General features: G+C 37.5%; 1 protein-coding gene across 5 annotated transcripts in view; it reads left to right on the forward strand.

The window, feature by feature from the left end:
- Positions 1 to 17,635, forward strand: part of CDK14 (cyclin dependent kinase 14) — a 711,364-nt gene that overhangs the window by 232,840 nt on the left and 460,889 nt on the right. The window lies entirely within an intron of this gene.

Genomic DNA, 17,635 nt, shown 5'->3' on the forward strand with positions numbered 1-17,635 from the left:
AAGGGGACTGGTGAGAAAGATACCACCTTGCTGGTCATGGTTAGAGTGTAGCATTTTATTCTAAGTCAGAAACTGAGGTTTTCGTCAAGGCAGTGGTATTTTCAAAAACTGATTGCTGTGTGTAGATTGGGGCAGGGGAAAGAGTAGGAGAGTAGCAGCAGAAATACAAGCTAAGAAGCTGTTGTGATCATCCAGAGATACACTGTGGCTTGGACTAGGAGGAAAGCAGTGGAGGTGCTGTGAACTGGTTGGATTTGGAATATGTTCTGAAAGTAGACCCAAGAGAACTGGCCATTGGATTGGATGTAGGATATAGGACAGAGCAATCAAGGATTCTCAAGGTTTGGACTAGAGACATCATCGAGTGTGTTAATGGTAGAGCCTAAAGGAGAATGGTGGGGGGGAGGAGCAGGGTTGGGAAGGTATGAAATCAGGAATTTGGTTTTGGACTTGTCAAGTTTGAGATTCTTATCAGATATCTGTAAGGAATTGTCAGTGCATTGATACATAGTTGGATATATGAGTCTGAGGATGAAGGAAAGGTAAGGCCTGGAGGTATAACTTTGGGAACCCTCAGTGCATTGATGGCATTCAAACCATTTGAGACATGACTTTTGAATCACCTAAGGAAGGAGTATAGACAGAGATGAAAAGAGGTCCAAGGTCCCATTCCTGGGACAACTCCATCTTTAGAAGTTGGGAAGAGAAGCCTCTAGCAAAGGAGACTGAGAAGGCAGAGCCAGTGAGGTAGGAAGAAAACTAGCCTTGGAGCCTAAGTGAAGAGTCCAAGGATGGAGGGGGGTGGTCAGGTGTGTCAGTTGCTGCTGAGAGATCCAGGGAAGTGCTCATGGAATTGGCAGAGTGAGGCCGTTGCTGACCATTGGTGGAGTGAGAGGACAGAGGCCTGATTAAAATAAGTTTAAGAATGAAATGATTGTTGCATTTACTTTCGGTGTCAAAAATCATTGCCAATACTGATGTGTGGTAACTGTTTTGCCTTATACACACACACACACACACACACACACACACACATTCTGTTATAAACCTAAAATTAATAAAATGTCATATGTCAATTATATCTCAATTTAAAAAACAAACAAACAAAAAAAGAATGACAGTGAGAAGAGGCCGTGGAGCCAATTAGGATTAACTACACTTTTTGAGGAATTTTGGTGTAAAGGGAACAGAGAAGTGAAAGGGGGAGGGGTTCAGAGATCAAGGGAGATTTAAGGTAGAAGATAACTTTGGGAATAATTACAATTTCTTTCCCTCACCTCTTCTTTTGTTAAACAACAAGAAGACATGCATAGCTGAAGCACTCCTTAGCTTTAATATTTACAGTCCCTATAAACATGACAAAAATTGTCATGGAAAGAGAGAGAGCTTTTTACGTTCTCTATGGTGTTAAAATCTTTAATAAAGTATCAGATTTCAGGGCTTTCTTCTGTAACTTTTCAGATGTCAGATGGTATCTTTGAACTGGTATAAAGCTCAACTGCCCTGTGTGAGATTTTCTGTGAGCCAGAAGTAATTTCAGAATAAAAATTTTAGGACTTCTATGTCTGAAACAAAATTGGTGGCAGTTATAGTAATATTCTAGTTCTTTTAGAATACCTACATGGATTAAAAGAATCAAACATTTTCCCAATAAAAAGAAGTGTTGGATGGATGTGCCAATTGTTAAAAAAAAAAAATTGAGAAGTACTTAAATACTTGAAGAAAATTATCTGATACATGCTACTTGATATTTGTTCTGATAGGAAGGATTAGTTTTAGTTAAAATTAATTGCCCCCACACTTATACGCTTATCTCACATTTTCAGTGTTGGGGGGTGGATCTCTTGGAGAAGAGGTCTTCTTCGGAATCGCTGTGGTGCTGGTATTTTCACCTGTACTTGCATATACTGTTCTACCACTAATTGCTTTTTACTAGTGTTTATATTTTCATTTTAATTTCATGCTAATTGAAATGATAGCGCAATATTGAATTCTACCTATAAATTTCTTACCTACTATTTATTTACATCTTTATTGGAGTATAATTGCTTTACAATGCTGTGTTAGTTTCTGCTTTATAACAAAGTGAATCAGTTATACATATACATATGTTCCCATATCTCTTCCCTCTTGTGTCCCCCTCCCTCCCACCCTCCCTATCCCACCCCTCTAGGTGGTCACAAACCACTGAGCTGATCTCCCTGTGCTATGTGGCTGCTTCCCACTAGCTCTCCATTTTACTATTAAAATACAGTTTCTTAGTTGTACTATCTTATGCTACTTTAGTGCGCATAGAAGGAAAATACTTTCGCAAATGTGAGAAAGAGCAGAATGGTGGTGGGTTCCTCTGACTGAGATTTAGCACATGTGGGTAGACTCTGCTTCTACAAAGATATTATCATGGATGATTTCCCAGACTTTTATAAGAAAGGCAATTATTTGTGTATATTTTGAAAGCTGATGCCTCAGAATTTTATTCCTTCTTTGATCAGATGGAACATTTTGTTTAGTACAGTCTCAGAAGACAGAGTCCTGCTTCCTGATTGGCATCAGTTATCTTAAAACACCCCCAATTTTTTTTGAAATGTGCACCTTCCAATTTAGTACTGTTTATTTGAAAAGTTACCTGGTTGCTACTGGCAAAATTGATTCTTGATGGGGTTTTTTGTTTGTTTGTTTTAAAATCTTCTCTTGTCCAGTTTTGGATAGCAGCCAGGTGTGGATACATCACGTGGCTGATTATCCTGTTAGTAAATGTCAAGTTCTCTTTTAGCATTCGCTGCTTCATAGTTTCTCTTGTGTGTCCCGAAGGTAAAATCTTATATTATTGTTCTAACTTGTTCAATAAACTTTATTTTATTTAAGTTTTAACGTCTTTATTGGATATAATTGCTTTACAAAGTTGTGTTAGTTTCTGCTGTAAAACAAAGTGAATCAGCTATACGTAGACATATATCCCCATATGCCCTCTGTGTTGTGTCTCCCTTCCACCCTCCCTATCCCACCCCTCTATGTGATCACAAAGCACAGAGCTGATCTCCCTGTGCCATGCAGCTGCTTCTCACTAGCTATTTTACATTTGGTAGTGTATATATGTCAGTGCTACTCCTTCACTTGGTCCCAGCTTACCCTTCCCCCTCCCCATGTTCTCAAGTCCATCCTCTACCTCTGAGTCTTTATTCCTGTCCTGCTGCTAGGTTCTTCAGAACCTTTTCTTTTTTAGATTCCATATATATATGTTAGCATACGCTATTTGTTTTTCTCTTTCTGACTTACTTCACTCTGTATGACAGACTCTAGGTCCATCCGCCTCACTACAAATAACTCAGTTTCGTTTCTTTTTATGGCTGAGTTATATTCCATTGCATATATGTGCCACATCTTCTTTATCCATTCATCTGTCGATGGACACTTAGGTTGCTTCCATGTCCTGGCTATTGTAAATAGTGCTGCAATGAACATTGTGGTACATTTCTGGTTTTGAATTATAGTTTTCTCAGGGTATATTCCCAGTAGTGAGATTGCTGGGTCATATGGTAGTTCTATTTTTAGCTTTTTAAGGAACCTCCATACTATTCTCCATAGTGGCTGTATCAATTTACATTCCCACCAGCAGTGTCAGAGGATTTCCTTTTCTCCACACCCTTTGCAGCATTTATCGTTTGTAGATTTTTTGATGATGGCCATTCTGACTGGTGTGAGGTGATACCTCATTGTAGTTTTGATTTGCATTTCTCTAATGATTAGTGATGTTAAGCATCCTTTCATGTGTTTGTTGGCAATCTGTATATCTTCTTTGGAGAAATGTCTGTTTAGGTTTTCTGCCCATTTTTGGATGGGGTTGTTCATTTTTTAATGTTGAGCTGCATGAGCTGCTTGTACATTTTGATGATTACTCCTTTGTCAGTTGCTTCGTTTGCAAATATTTTCTCCCATTCTGAGGATTGTCTTTTCATCTCCTTTATGGTTTACTTTGCTGTGCAAAAGCCTTTTAAGTTTCATTAGGTCCTGTTTGTTTATTTTTGTTTTTATTTCCATTTCTCTAGCAGGTGGGTCAAAAAGGATCTTGCTGGGATTTATGTCATAGAGTGTTCTGACTATGTTTTTCTCTAAGAATTTTATAGTGTCTGGCCTTACATTTAGGTCTTTAATCCATTTTGAGTTTATTTTTGTATACAGAGTTAGAGAGTGTTCTAATTTCATTCTTTTACATGTAGCTGTCCAGTTTTCCCAGCACCACTTATTGAAGAGGCTGTCTTTTCTCCATTGTATATTCTTGCCTCCTTTATCAAAGATAAGGTGACCAAATGTGCATGGGTTTATCTCTGGGCTTTCTATCCTGTTCCATTGATCTATATTTCTGTTTCTGTGCCAGTACCATACTGTCTTGATTACTGTAGCTTTGTAGTATAGTCGGAAGTCTGGGAGCCTGATTCCTCCAGCTCCGTTTTTCTTTCTCAAGATTGCTTTGGCTATTCGGGGTCTTTTGTCTTTCCACACAAATTTTGAAATTTTTTGTTCTAGTTCTGTGAAAAATGCCATTGGTAGTTTGATAGGGATTCCACTGAGTCTGTAGATTGCTTTGGGTAGTATGGTCATTTTCACAGTGTTGATTCTTCCAGTCCTATTACGTGGTATATCTCTCCATGTGTTTGTATCATCTTTAATCTCTTTATCAATGTCTTATAGTTTTCTGCATACAGGTCTTTTGTCTCCTTAGGTAGGTTTATTCCTAGGTATTTTATTCTTTCTGTTGCAATGGTAAATGGGAGTGTTTCCTTAATTTCTCTTTCAGATTTTTCATCATTAGTGTATAGGAATGCCAGAGATTTCTGTGCATTAATTTTGTGTCCTGCTACTTTACCAAATTCATTGATTAGCTCTAGTAGTTTTCTGGTAGCATCTTTAGGATTCTCTATGTATAGTATCATGTAATCTGCAAACAGTGACAGTTTTATTTCTTCTTTTCTGATTTGGATTCCTTTTATTTCCTTTTCTTCTCTGATGGCTGTGGCTAAAACTTCCAAAGCTATGTTGAATAATAGTGGTGAGAGTGGGCAACCTTGTTTTGTTCCTGATCTTAGTGGAAATGGTTTCAGTTTTTCACCATTGAGGATGATGTTGGCTGTGAGTTTGTCAAATATGGCCTTTATTATGTTGAGGTACGTTCCCTCTATGCCTACTTTCTGGATGGTTTTTATCATAAATGGGTGTTGAATTTTGTTTTTTCTGCATCTATTGAGATGATCCTATATTTTTTCTCCTTCAATTTGTTAATATGGTTTATCACATTGATTGATTTGCGTATATTGAAGAATCCTTGTATTCCTGAGATAAACCCCACTTGATCATGGTGTATAATCCTTTTAATGTGCTGTTGGATTCTGTTTGCTAGTATTTTGTTGAGAATTTTTGCATCTATGTTCATCAGTGATATTGGCCTGTAGTTTTCTTTTTTTGTGACATCTTTGTCTGCTTTTGGTATCAGGATGATGGTGGCCTAGTAGAATGAGTTTGGCAGTGTTCCTCCCTCTGCTATATTTTGGAAGAGTTTGAGAAGGAGTTTGATAGAATTCACCTGTGAAACCATCTGGAGATTTTTAATCACAGTTTCAATTTCCGTGCTTGTGATTGGTCTGTTTATATTTTCGATTTCTTCCTGGTTCAGTTTTGGAAGGTTGTGCTTTTCTAAGAATTTGTCCGTTTCTCCCAGGTTGTCCATTTTATTGGGATATAGTTGCTTGTATTAATCTCTCATGATTCTTTGTATTTCTGCAGTGTAAGTTGTTACTTCTCCTTTTTCATTTCTAATTCTATTGATTTGAGTCTTCTCCCTTTTTTTCTTGATGAGTCTGGCTAATGGTTTATCAATTTTGTTTATCTTCTCAAAGAACTAGCTTTTAGTTTTATTGATCTTTGATATTGTTTTCTTCATTTCTTTTTCATTTATTTCTGATCTGATCTTTATGATTTCTCTCCTCCTAATTTTGGGGATTTTTTGTTCTTCTTCCTCTAATTGCTTTAGGTGTAAGGTTAGGTTTTTTATTTGAGATGTTTCTTGTTTCTTGAGGTAGGATCGTATTGCTTTAAACTTCCCTCTTAGAACTGCTTTTGCTGCATCCCATAGGTTTTGGGTCATTGTGTTTTCATTGTCATTTGTTTCTAGGTATTTTTTGATTTCCTCTTTGATTTCTTCAGTGATCTGTTGCTTATTTAGTAGTGTAGTGTTTAGCGTCCATGTGTTTGTAATTTTTGCAGATTTTTTCCTGTAATTGATATCTAGTCTCATAGTGTTGTAGTTGGAAAAGATACTTGATACGATTTCTATTTTCTTAAATTTGCAAGGCTTGATTTGTGACCCAAGATATGATGTATTCTGGAGAATGTTCCATGAACCCTTGAGAAGAAACTGTATTCTGGTTTTTTTCGATGGAATGTCCTATTAATATCAATTAAGTCCATCTTGTTTAATGTATCGTGAAAGCTTGTGTTTCCTTATTTATTTTCATTTTGGATGATCTGTCCATTGGTGAAAATGGGGTGTTAATGTCCCATACTATGATTGTGTTACTGTCAATTTCCCCTTTTATGGCTGTTAGTATTTGCCTTATGTATGGAGGTGCTCCTATGTTGGGTGCATAAATATTTATAATTGTTATATCTTCTTCTTAGATTAATCCCTTGATCATTATGTAGTGTCCTTCTTTGTCTCTTCTGTTAGTCTTTATTTTTACGTCTGTTTTGTCTGATATGAGAATTGCTACTCCAGTTTCTTTTGATTTCCATTTGCATGGAATATCTTTTTCCATCCCCTCACTTTCAGTCTGTATCTGTCCCTAGGTCTGAAGTGGGTCTCTTGTAGACAGCATATATACGCGTCTTGTTTTTGTATCCATTCAGCCAGTCTATGTCTTTTGGCTAGAGCATTTAATCCATTTACATTTAAGGTAGTTATCGATATGTATGTTCCTATTCCCATTTTCTTAATTGTTTTGGGTTTGTTATTGTAGGTCTTTTCCTTCTCTTGTGTTTCCTTCCTAGAGAAGTTCCTTTCACATTTTTTGTAAAGGTGCTTTGGTGATGCTGAATTGTCTTATCTTTTGCTTGTCTGTAAAGTTTTTAATTTCTCTGTCGAATCTGAATGAGATCCTTGCTGGGTAGAGTAATCTTGGTTGTAGATTTTTCCCTTTCATCACTTTAAATATGTGCTGCCGCTCCCTTCTGGCTTGCAGAGTTTCTGCTGAGAGATCAGCTGTTAACCTTATGGGGATTCCCTTGTATGTTATTTGTTGCTTTTCTCTTGCTGCTTTTAATATTTTTTCCTTGTATTTATTTTTTGATAGTTGATCAATATGTGTCTTGGCATGTTTTTCCCTGCATTTATCCTGTATGGGGCTCTCTGTGCTTCCTGGACTTGATTGAGTAGTTCCTTTGCCATGTTAGGGAAGTTTTCGAATATAATCTCTTCAAATATTTTCTCAGACACTTTCTTTTCCTCTTCTTCTTCTGGGACCCCGTACTTTGAATGTTGGTGTGTTTAATGTTGTCCCAGATGTCTCTGAGACTGTCCTCAATTCTTTTCATTCTTTTTTCTTTATTCTGCTCTGCGGTAGTTATTTCCATTCTTTTATCTTCCAGGTCACTTGTCCGTTTTTCTGCCTCAGTTATTCTGCTATTGATTCCTTCTAAAGAATTTGTAATTTCATTTATTGTGTTGTTCATCAGTGTTTGTTCGCTCTTTAGTTCTTCTAGGTCCTTGTTAAACATTTCTTGTATTTCCTCTTTTCTATTTCCAAGGTTTGGAACTTTAGTATCATCACTCTGAATTCTTTTTCAGGTAGACTGCCTATTTCCTCTTCATTTGTTTGGCCTGGTGGGGTTTTACATTGCTCCTTCATCTGCTGCATATTTCTCTGTCTTCTCATTTTGCTTAACGTACTGTGTTTGCAGTCTCTTCTTTGCAGGCTGCATGTTCGCAGTTCCTGTTGTTTTTGGTGTCTGCACCCAGTGGGTGAGGTTGTTTCAGTAGCTTGTGCAGGCTTCTTTGTGGAGGGGACTGGTGCCTATATTCTGGTGGGTGGGGTGGATCTTGTCTTTCTGGTGGGCACGGCCTCAGCTGGTTGTGTGTTTTGGGGTGTCTGTGAAGTTATTATGACTTTAGATAGCCTCTCTGCTAATGGGTGGGGTTGTGTTCCTGTCTTGCTAGTTGTTTGGCATGGGGTGTCCAGCACTGGAGCTTGCTGGCTGTTAGGTGTAGCTGGGTCTTAGCGTTGAGATGGAGATCTCTGGGAGATCTCTTGCCAGTTGATATTATGTGGGCCTGGGAGGTCTCTGGTGGATCAGTGTCCTGAACTTGTCTCTCCCACCTCAGAGGCTCAGGCCTGACACCAGATTGGAGCACTAAGACCCTGTTAGCCACACAGCTGCTAGTGTTGGATGGGCTTCTGCAGAGGTGGGGGGTGGCTATGGCTCACCATGGGGACAAGGACACTTGTTCAATAAACTTTATGTTGAAAGTGTCAGTATGTAACCATGGGCTCTCTGTTCTGGTTTGATTCTTTAGAGGCAGCTTTGTAGTTACAATGGAGAAATATGATAGATAGTGAGAAAGAGAAGAAAATTGATAGAGATAGATACATAGGTAGATAGGGAATGAACTAAACATTCTCAATAAAACTCATAAAGAACTGTAAATACATAGCTCCTTTTACTTTAGCCAAAGGAAGTATCAAGAAAGGCTGTAGGGTAGTACCTGTAGCTGTTAAAAAAAGTGTTTGAATAAGTGGTTGAATTTCATGGAATGGTGCAAAAGCACAGTATAAGCCACAACAGAAATAGAAGTGCTGGAGAAGAATCAATAGGAACTGATGGACCTAAGAAGTGAATGAGCAAATGAGCCTAACAGCCCACAGCTGATACAGAATGAAATGCCCAGGTTGATCTGAACCAAGAGAACCAAGACCAGTACCAGACCTCAGGCAGAGTCGGAGCCCCAGGATAAAGGATTGTCTGTGACGCCTAAAGGCTTAGTACCTGGTCCCTCTAAATATACGTTATCCTTATCACTGGGTTGTAAAAGCCTTTGTTTTACTGGACACTATTCTAAGCAGTTTGTACACGAGTTAGCCTCACGACCACCCTCTAAAGTATACAAACTATTATCATCCGCCTAAGTTTCTTGCCCAAGACCTGGTTTGTCTGCTTCTTGAGCTCATGTTCTCCATGTAGCTGTTCTGCAGCTTATGTTGAAATTATGCTTCAGTGTGTCTGTTTATATGGTTTCATCTATGATGCTGTCTCTTTTGACCTTATTAAACCTGTTTTATCTCTCAGGGGTCTGAATTAAAGGGCCTGTGGTTGATATGAGAGGAAACATTTGAACCGGGGTGGATAGCCACCTGGTTGTCGTTCCTTAAAGTCAGGTGGTCCTGCCGATGCCGTACTTACTCTGTGCCCATAGAAGGAACTAATTGTGATGGGGTCAGTCAAGAAGTATGAATTGAATTATTATTTTTTAAAAACTTTTATATGGATTGAGTCTTCCTTGAATGATTAGGAGAAACAGTGACTATTGAGGGAATCAGGTGCTTCAGGGGAGGATTGATAAAACTAAGTTGATCGATTGGGCCTTTGTGTTTCAATGAGTAAAACCCCACCTTCCCTAAACTAGAATCAATATTGGAGAGAGGAATGATAAGTAAAGATGATCTCTCAGTTCCCTGTGACTTGCTGTTGCAACAATTCTCAAAGCTCAGTTTTCCTTAAGCAATATGAAGAAAGAGTTTGGTTGTCTGTGTCCAGGGTAACTAGGAAAAAACACATCTGTGAACCGTATGGGCAGGCAGTGTACATGGAGTCCCTGGAGTCCATCCAAATAATCTTCCACCAGAGTGTAGAAAAGAACCATTGTTCATGAGGGTTCAAATCATGGAAATTGTTCAACTCTTCTAGGCTGTGCTCCTACAATATTACAAAGGTTCTTTGTTAAATTAACAAATTACATCCAAATATCAATAACAATTATTATGCTACGAGTGGTCTTTGCTGGTCTTTGGATATACATTTCCCCCCAACATCTTACCTATTGAATTCTTTGTGACTCTAGTATTCAGAATTTGATTATCTAAAATGAAAGTCTTCCAGTTTTGCTTGATCCATCATTCAGAGGCCTCCCTCTTTCTGAGGTCTCTCTCATTCTGAACTCCCATAGTATTTTACTTCTTCTTTGGCAATTACTTCTTGTATTGTATTTATTTGTGTAAGTATCTGTGAGAGTATCAGTTGTGTCTCATTCATCTTGATATCCCCCATAATGCTTAATATCAAGTTCAATAAATGGGTGGTAAATGAACTGAACATGAAAAAAAATCCTTTGGTAATGAAATACAGAAAATGTAGTTTACTTTATGTCTTCTTAGCAGTTTCTTTACATATTCCATCAGTCCCTAGTGTACTTTTGTGGCTTTTTCCAAAATCCCCTTGCTGTTAGTTCTTTAATTTTTAATAACCCTCTTTCCCTCATGGCCAGAAATCTTTAAAGCCAGTGTTGGTGTAACAAACTGATTTCCCTCTCGTAATTCCTATGACATTTCTTGGCTGCTTATGGGTGCCATCAATTTATAAGTGGTGTCTACAAGGCCAAGTCAGTTTGTTTCCCTCTAGACACTATGCCTAAAATTTGAATACATGCTATCATAGCAACTTGGATGCCAGATTAAAGTAATTGGTCCAAGCATTCAGGCATCCTACAGGTGCAGATAACTGATTAATAGGTCATGCTCCATGACTTATGGCAGTTATATAAATTCCCCTGTAAATTATAAGAATAAATAAATAATTTTAATATATGATAATTTAGTAAAAATTTATAGAATATTATATATAGTAGGTTTGTGAGGTAGCTTTGTGAAACCTTTAACTACTATTAAACCCTCCTTTCCTGCCATCATATAAGTCAAAATCAACCTTAAATCCTCTTTTCTTAGATTTTAAAACAACACATCTATTGTTACTTAGCTCTAGCTCTGACATTAGTGCTTCACAGTAGCTCTGCATCCTTTTGTACATGTATTTTCACGTGTACCAACGTTAGCACTCTGGGTTACAAATAACTGAAAATCAACTTGAAGTCACTAAGAAAAAAATGGAATTTATTGGGAGGATAATGTGACAGAATAGAAATAGGAACTTGACAGCCATGCTTTAGAAAGTCAGGCAACCAGGCAGTTGGTCCTCAAGGGCTAGGACCAGGGATCCCATGTTATCTGTGCTGTCTTTCTTATCCTTATCTTTACTCTTAGTACTTGGTAGTTCAGGATCCCTGTCCAGTTTCTCTACAGAGCTAGAGACACTTGCTTCTAAGCTGGTGTTTTCTCTGTTTTGCCACCATCAGGGGTGCAGAGGTGGGGTGCAGTTCTGGTTGGAAAAGTCCCAGGGAATGACTGGCCTACGTTGGATCCCTTGTCTGCTCCTAGACAGGGCTCAGCCCTCCCTAGACTGTGGTGGATGGCATCAGGGCAGGAGTCATTCCAGGCAAAGAGAAAAGATGTGCTGACCATTCAGAACAATTGGTGCTACTTCTTTTTAGAAATAGGAACCTATCTTATTTTAATAACCACTCAAGAAAAACATTTCTCTAGGAGTAGTAGAAAGGATTCAATCAATATTTGCGTGCTGCTGTTGTCACTGTTTTACTGGATACAAAATGAGTGTAGGGGGGAGTTAAAGCCTTTCAGAGTTGTTAATATCCCTATTACTTATGCATTTTTGCAGCAAACCTCATCCTCTGTTGCACCAGTGAGATTGGACTGGTTATATGGTCTCATGATGATTCTTCCTTAGACAAATGATCACTTTGGTTTGCTTTCTCTTCTTTGAGGGTGGTGTCCATGTGGTTTCAGAATTATCTAAACTATAGCTGTATTGGCTTGAAATGGCAAATACTAAGACATTTTCTACAGGAAAGTTATTTAGATTACATAGGAGCACATATTTTCATTTTAATTGTGAGTTTCTTCAGTTGGTTATCTTTTCATTGTCATGAGTGTTTATTGTTGAATGTACAGCATTGTTATCCATTCTTTCCCATGGTCCAGCATCCTATTTCATTTTAGTTCTTAAGTGTGTAGATGAGACAAAGGGAGCAAATTATTTAATGAATACCTTTTGTTTTAATATTTTAAAGTACTTACTAGATCAGTGGTAGGGTATTTCTAGATTTAAAAATGCAAAACATAATTTTAAAAAAGTATTCATTAAAGTTATTTCTGTATGTCTATTTGGCAAGCTCTTTTAAGAAAATTTTCTTCCTTTTGGGATTTTTCTGATTTTCTAACCAAGTGAAATTTTAGAAAGCTGGGATAAAGTCCCTAAAATAATAAAGCTGACTTATAACCCTGAACTAGAAAACTTGTTCTCTTCTTTTTATGGTTAGCTAAAAAACTTGGAGAAGTTAAAAAAAGAAAAAAAAAGAGACTTAGCTCCTTAAGAAGCTTCAGATAATCATGGATTTGTAGTCTCTGTCCTTAGTGGAATCTTGGCATCATGAAGAGAGAAAACCCTCACATCTTTTCTCAGTGCCTTTGCCTTTCTTCTTGCTGCTACCTGAGGATTTTGTGTCGGCCTCTGAAATCTTGTAATTTAATTCACATTTGTCAGAACATATACGTTGTACATGTTTGGAACTCTCTGATACTGTCCTTTTGTGAACGCGGTCATAATAAAATCTCTTTTACATCTGGGTTCCTCTGCTCTATTTCACACCACATCAAAATCCTGTTATGTTTCTGCTTGTGTGTTAATAGAAAAAACTATAGTGGGCCATGTAAATGCCCATGCTTTTTATATATCATCTTAATAATTATTGAGTACATAAATGTGTATGTATATGTATGTAGAAGCCATGTAATATATGTTTTAGTGCAAATACAAGTCTTATGTGACAGGGATTGGAAAAGGAGAAGCAAAGACTGAGATGCAAACAGGTTGTTACCCAGGGTAATTCAGGACACACAACCAGGAAACACAACATACAGGAAGGAGGAAAATTGTTCCCTAAAAAGAATTAGGCTGAAACCTTGAATAGAAGCAGAACTGTGAACAGATATCTGATTTTTGGAATATAGGCAAAAATAAGGTCTGTCTTTTAACTATTGTAACCTGCATCTATCTGTTTCTGTTCTTAGATTCATGATTCTCAACCTTCCATGCCACTTTTTAACAAACACAATCTAAAGCTCCCCTTCTCTATTTTTGGACTTTTAATTTCCAACCTAGAGTGAAGTTCATAACTGAACTTTCTTCACCTGGACATGTTTTCTGCAGTTCACAGGGATCAGCACAGGATTTATCTCTAGCCAAGAAACATTTATAGTGCATCTATTGTATGCAGGACCTAATATCAGCCCTGTAGGGAATGCAGAGATGAAGAGGATATGGCCTGTGTGGGTGTGTTTGTAAGGATTTTTTTTTTTTTAATTAGTGCTCTGGATGCATGGGTTTTGAATGGTCTGCCCCCAGTCTTATTTTCCCAGTAAATTACCTTGCTTTCAGGGTGCAATTTAATAGAATGCAGCGTTTCTCAGGAACAAATATATTGGTTGATAGAATTATTCATATTTACTGATAAAATTAGTTCATTTTTTTCCCTCCAGAATCTAGAAAACACTGAAAATTGTGTAGTGTTAAGAAGAAAATCCCAAAGTTTCCATGAAATGCCATGAATGACATGTGGATGTTTTTGGTATGTGGTTAAGAAATGGCTTTTAAACATGCAATTCAAACTCCTCCAGAATTTCACAGTGTTTTGAGAAATTTGTTTTTTAATTGAAGTATAGTTGATATACAATGTTGTGTTAGTTTCAGGTGTACAGCAAAGTGATTCAGTTATACATACATACATATCGATTTTTTTCAGATTCTTTTCCTTTATAGGTTATTACAAAATATTGAGTATAGTTCCCCGTGACATGCAGTAGGTCCTTGTTGGTTATCTATTTTATATATAATAGTGTATATATGTTAATCCCAAACTCCTAATTTATCCCTCCCCATCTTCCCCTTTGGTAACCATAAGTTTGTTTTCTATGTCTGTGGGTCTATTTCTGTTTTGTATGTAAGTTCACTTGTATCATTTTTTTTTTCAGATTCCACACATAAGCAGTATCATATGATATTTGTCTTTGTCTGGCTTACTTCACTTAGTATGATCATCTTGAGGTCCATCAGTGTTACTGCAAATGCATTATTTCATTCTTTTTTACGGCTGAGTAGTATTCCATTGTGTGTGTGTGTGTGTGTGTATATATATATATGTATATATGTATGTATATATGTATGTATGTATATCACATCTTCTTTATCCATTCATCTGTTGATGGACGTTTAGGTTGCTCCCATGTCTTGGCTATTGTAAATAGTGCTGTAGTGAACATTGGGGTGCATGTGTCTTTTCAAATTATGTTTTTCTCTGGATATATGCCCAGGAGTGGGATTCCAGGATCATATGGTAGCTCTGTTTTTAGTTTTTTTAAGGAACCTCCAAACTGTTTTCTATAGTGGCTCTACCAATTTATATTCCCACCAACAATGTAGTAGGGTTCCTTTTTCTCTGCACCCCCTCCAACATTTATTATTTGTAGACTCTTTGATGTTGGCCATTTTGACTGGTGTGAGGTGATACCTCATTGTAGTTTTGATTTGCATTTTTCTAATAATTAGCGATGTTGAGCATCTTTTTATGTGCCTTTTGGCCATCCATATGTCTCCTTTGGAGAAATGTCTGTTTAGATCTTCTGCCCATTTTTTGATTGGGTTGTTTGGTTTTTTTTTTGATACTGAGTTGTATGAGCTGTTGTATATTTTGGAGATTAATCCCTTGTCAGTAACATCATTTGAGAAAGCATTTTAAGTGAATAACATTTCTCTGAATATATGGGAATATAAGTAATGACTGACACCAGCTGAGAAAAATTAAGTCAAAATTTTTAGGGCTTATTAAAAAATTAGGGTTTAGGTTTACTAGAACATTATGAATATTTAAAAATAAATCATAATGTAAACATTTCACTGTAAAAGTTTACAATCAGAAGAAATTGCTAGGGTTACATGGAACTATTATAATTTGAAATTGAACCTCTTGGGGAAATTTCAATCTTTTCTCTATCACTTTCCAGAATAAAATAAAATATATTCCCTCCTTTAGACTTAAAGATTTAATGAAATTAATTCATAACGTAGGTGACTTATTGTATTAAATGTATATGTGTAAAGTAGCCTTTTCTCTTACCCCTTTCCTAACCTTTGAAAAGTTTTATTTAATGTTTTCTTGTCTTTTTTCAGTTAAAAAAAAAAGAGCCCTTCTCTGTCCCTTTTTCCAAGTACTTTTTTCTCCAGGTTTAGTTTTCTTTAGCCCCATCTGTCTGTGAAGGTCAGACATCTGGCAGCCTCATAAGTCTGAGATAGCTCCATGTAGGATGATAGGAAACAAAGGGTTTCTGCACAGATGAGAAGTACCACAAAGCCTGTATGGTAAAGCCGTGGTCATTGGGTGCCTAGGCTAGTATTTCTCCACTCAGGAGAAAGTTCCTAGTTCTGCTTTGAACCCACCATTTGACTCAGACCTTTATTTACACAGTCTTCTAATCAGTCTATTTATCTAGGATGCCCAGGACAGGGATGGTTGAAGAAGCTGTGGCAAGACTGAGAAGGGTGTGGTGGTGTTAGAAGGAAGTGGCACATTTACAGCCATAAGAAGGAAAGACTGAAGGCAAAGAGAGGCTGGACCATCACAATGAAGCGGTGGAACTCACATATGTTGGTTATTGAGATTAGGAGACAGTGGTCCTGTATACCCGCCTTTAGACCCTCATGGTTGTCACTGGTATTCGTAATTGACTCCATCATCAATTGAAGATTAGATGTTGTTTATTATAAGCCATTTAAAATGTCAGAGAAGTGCATAATACTTTTTAGAATTAAAAAAAAATTATAAAAGCAGGCATTTCAAGGGATCAAATTTTGTTTACTTGCAAAAATGACCGAAGTAGATATTAGTATCTAGTATTTTTGTCAGTTTCTTTCCCATCTTCTTCTCTATATCCACTGAGATGGTGTTTTTACAAAAGACTTTTTGTCTCTTCTCTTTGAAGATGGACCCCTTATTTTAATCTCTACTATTGTTCTTCTGTGGTGTGGTTTTATATACATCTCAATGTCCCCTAATAAAGATATTCTTTTCTTTTTTAATTAATTAATTTAATTTATTTATTTTCAGCTGCGTTGGGTCTTTGTTGCCGTGCACGGGCTTCCTCTAGTTTCAGCGAGTGGCGGCTACTCTTCATTATGGTGTGCGGGCTTCTCATTGTGGTGGCTTCTCTTGTTGCGGAGCACGGGCTCTAGGCGCACGGGCTTCAGTAGTTGTGGCACTCAGCCTCAGTAGTTGTGGCTCGTGGGCTCTAGAGCACAGGCTCAGTAGTTGTGGCACACAGGCCTAGTTGCTCCGTGGCATGTGGGATCTTCCCGGACCAGGGCTCGAACCCATATGCCCTGCATTGGCAGGCGGATTCTCAGCCACTGTGCCACCAGGGAAGCCCAAGATATTCTTAATAGCAGTAGGTGGCAAAGCTTCTAAGACATGAACATAGTGATTATTTCCCACAGCTTCACCGTCAGCCTCTATCTTTACTTCTGTCCTATGGTCAAACTTCTTGTATAATTCTATACATTTGTCGACACTCTTTTTTCCCCACACATTCTTCTCACACATTTCTCAAGCTCCCCATCCATTTCCACTCTACAGGAGTCCACAGAATTTGTTTGAACTATTATCATCAGCAGATCCTCCTAATATTTATGTATATAACAAGTACTGAGGGCTGAGCTTTTGTGTTGCAGAAAAAAATAAAGTTCAGTATCTTCCCAGTGGCATTCAAAAGGATGAAAGTGAAGATGGTTTGGAAATAGGGGATGCGGGAGATGATTCCCTTAAACCAATTACGATGTGAAAGGAAAGCGCTTTTCCTTGAGATTTCTGATTATAAGTGTGCACCTAGTCCTGGGAGCTAAATGAATATTTGACACCGTAGTTACCTCTTCTTGTACTTAATTTCTTAATTAAATGAATATCTATGAGGTCATATTTCATGCCTGACTTTTTTGATTTCTTGCCTAATGTATTTTTCAATTGTATCCTTATGTCTTAATCTAATTTGTGCCCTTTTGTGATTCTGTTCTCTAAGGATAGGAAATAACTTTAAGCAAGGATGAATTGTAGATCAACCACTCTCCTGTAGGGGCCGCTATGAGAGTAGCAATTTGGCATCCTTCCTTGCCACTCAGCACCGTGTGGTATGACTTGACACGATTAGTCTAAGGATTGTGAGCTCTGGTTTGTGTTGATATTTTACTTTTGAGGGTGATATGAGCTCTAACTCCATCAAGAATTCTGCAGGCTCATAACTATGTATTTTATCACTTTGGTTCCGTAAATGCTACACCTGTGCATTTTTTTTTTTTACCTCACGTATTTGGCGCATGGTTATTTTAGAGTTCTCATCATGCCCCATTTGCATATGAGAAATCTATGCACATAGACATATTAAACCATTTTAGTGGCTTTGCAGCACGAATGATGGTA

This window comes from Orcinus orca, chromosome 9, assembly GCF_937001465.1.
Source record: "Orcinus orca chromosome 9, mOrcOrc1.1, whole genome shotgun sequence".
In the NCBI taxonomy this organism is placed as follows: Eukaryota; Metazoa; Chordata; class Mammalia; order Artiodactyla; family Delphinidae; genus Orcinus; species Orcinus orca.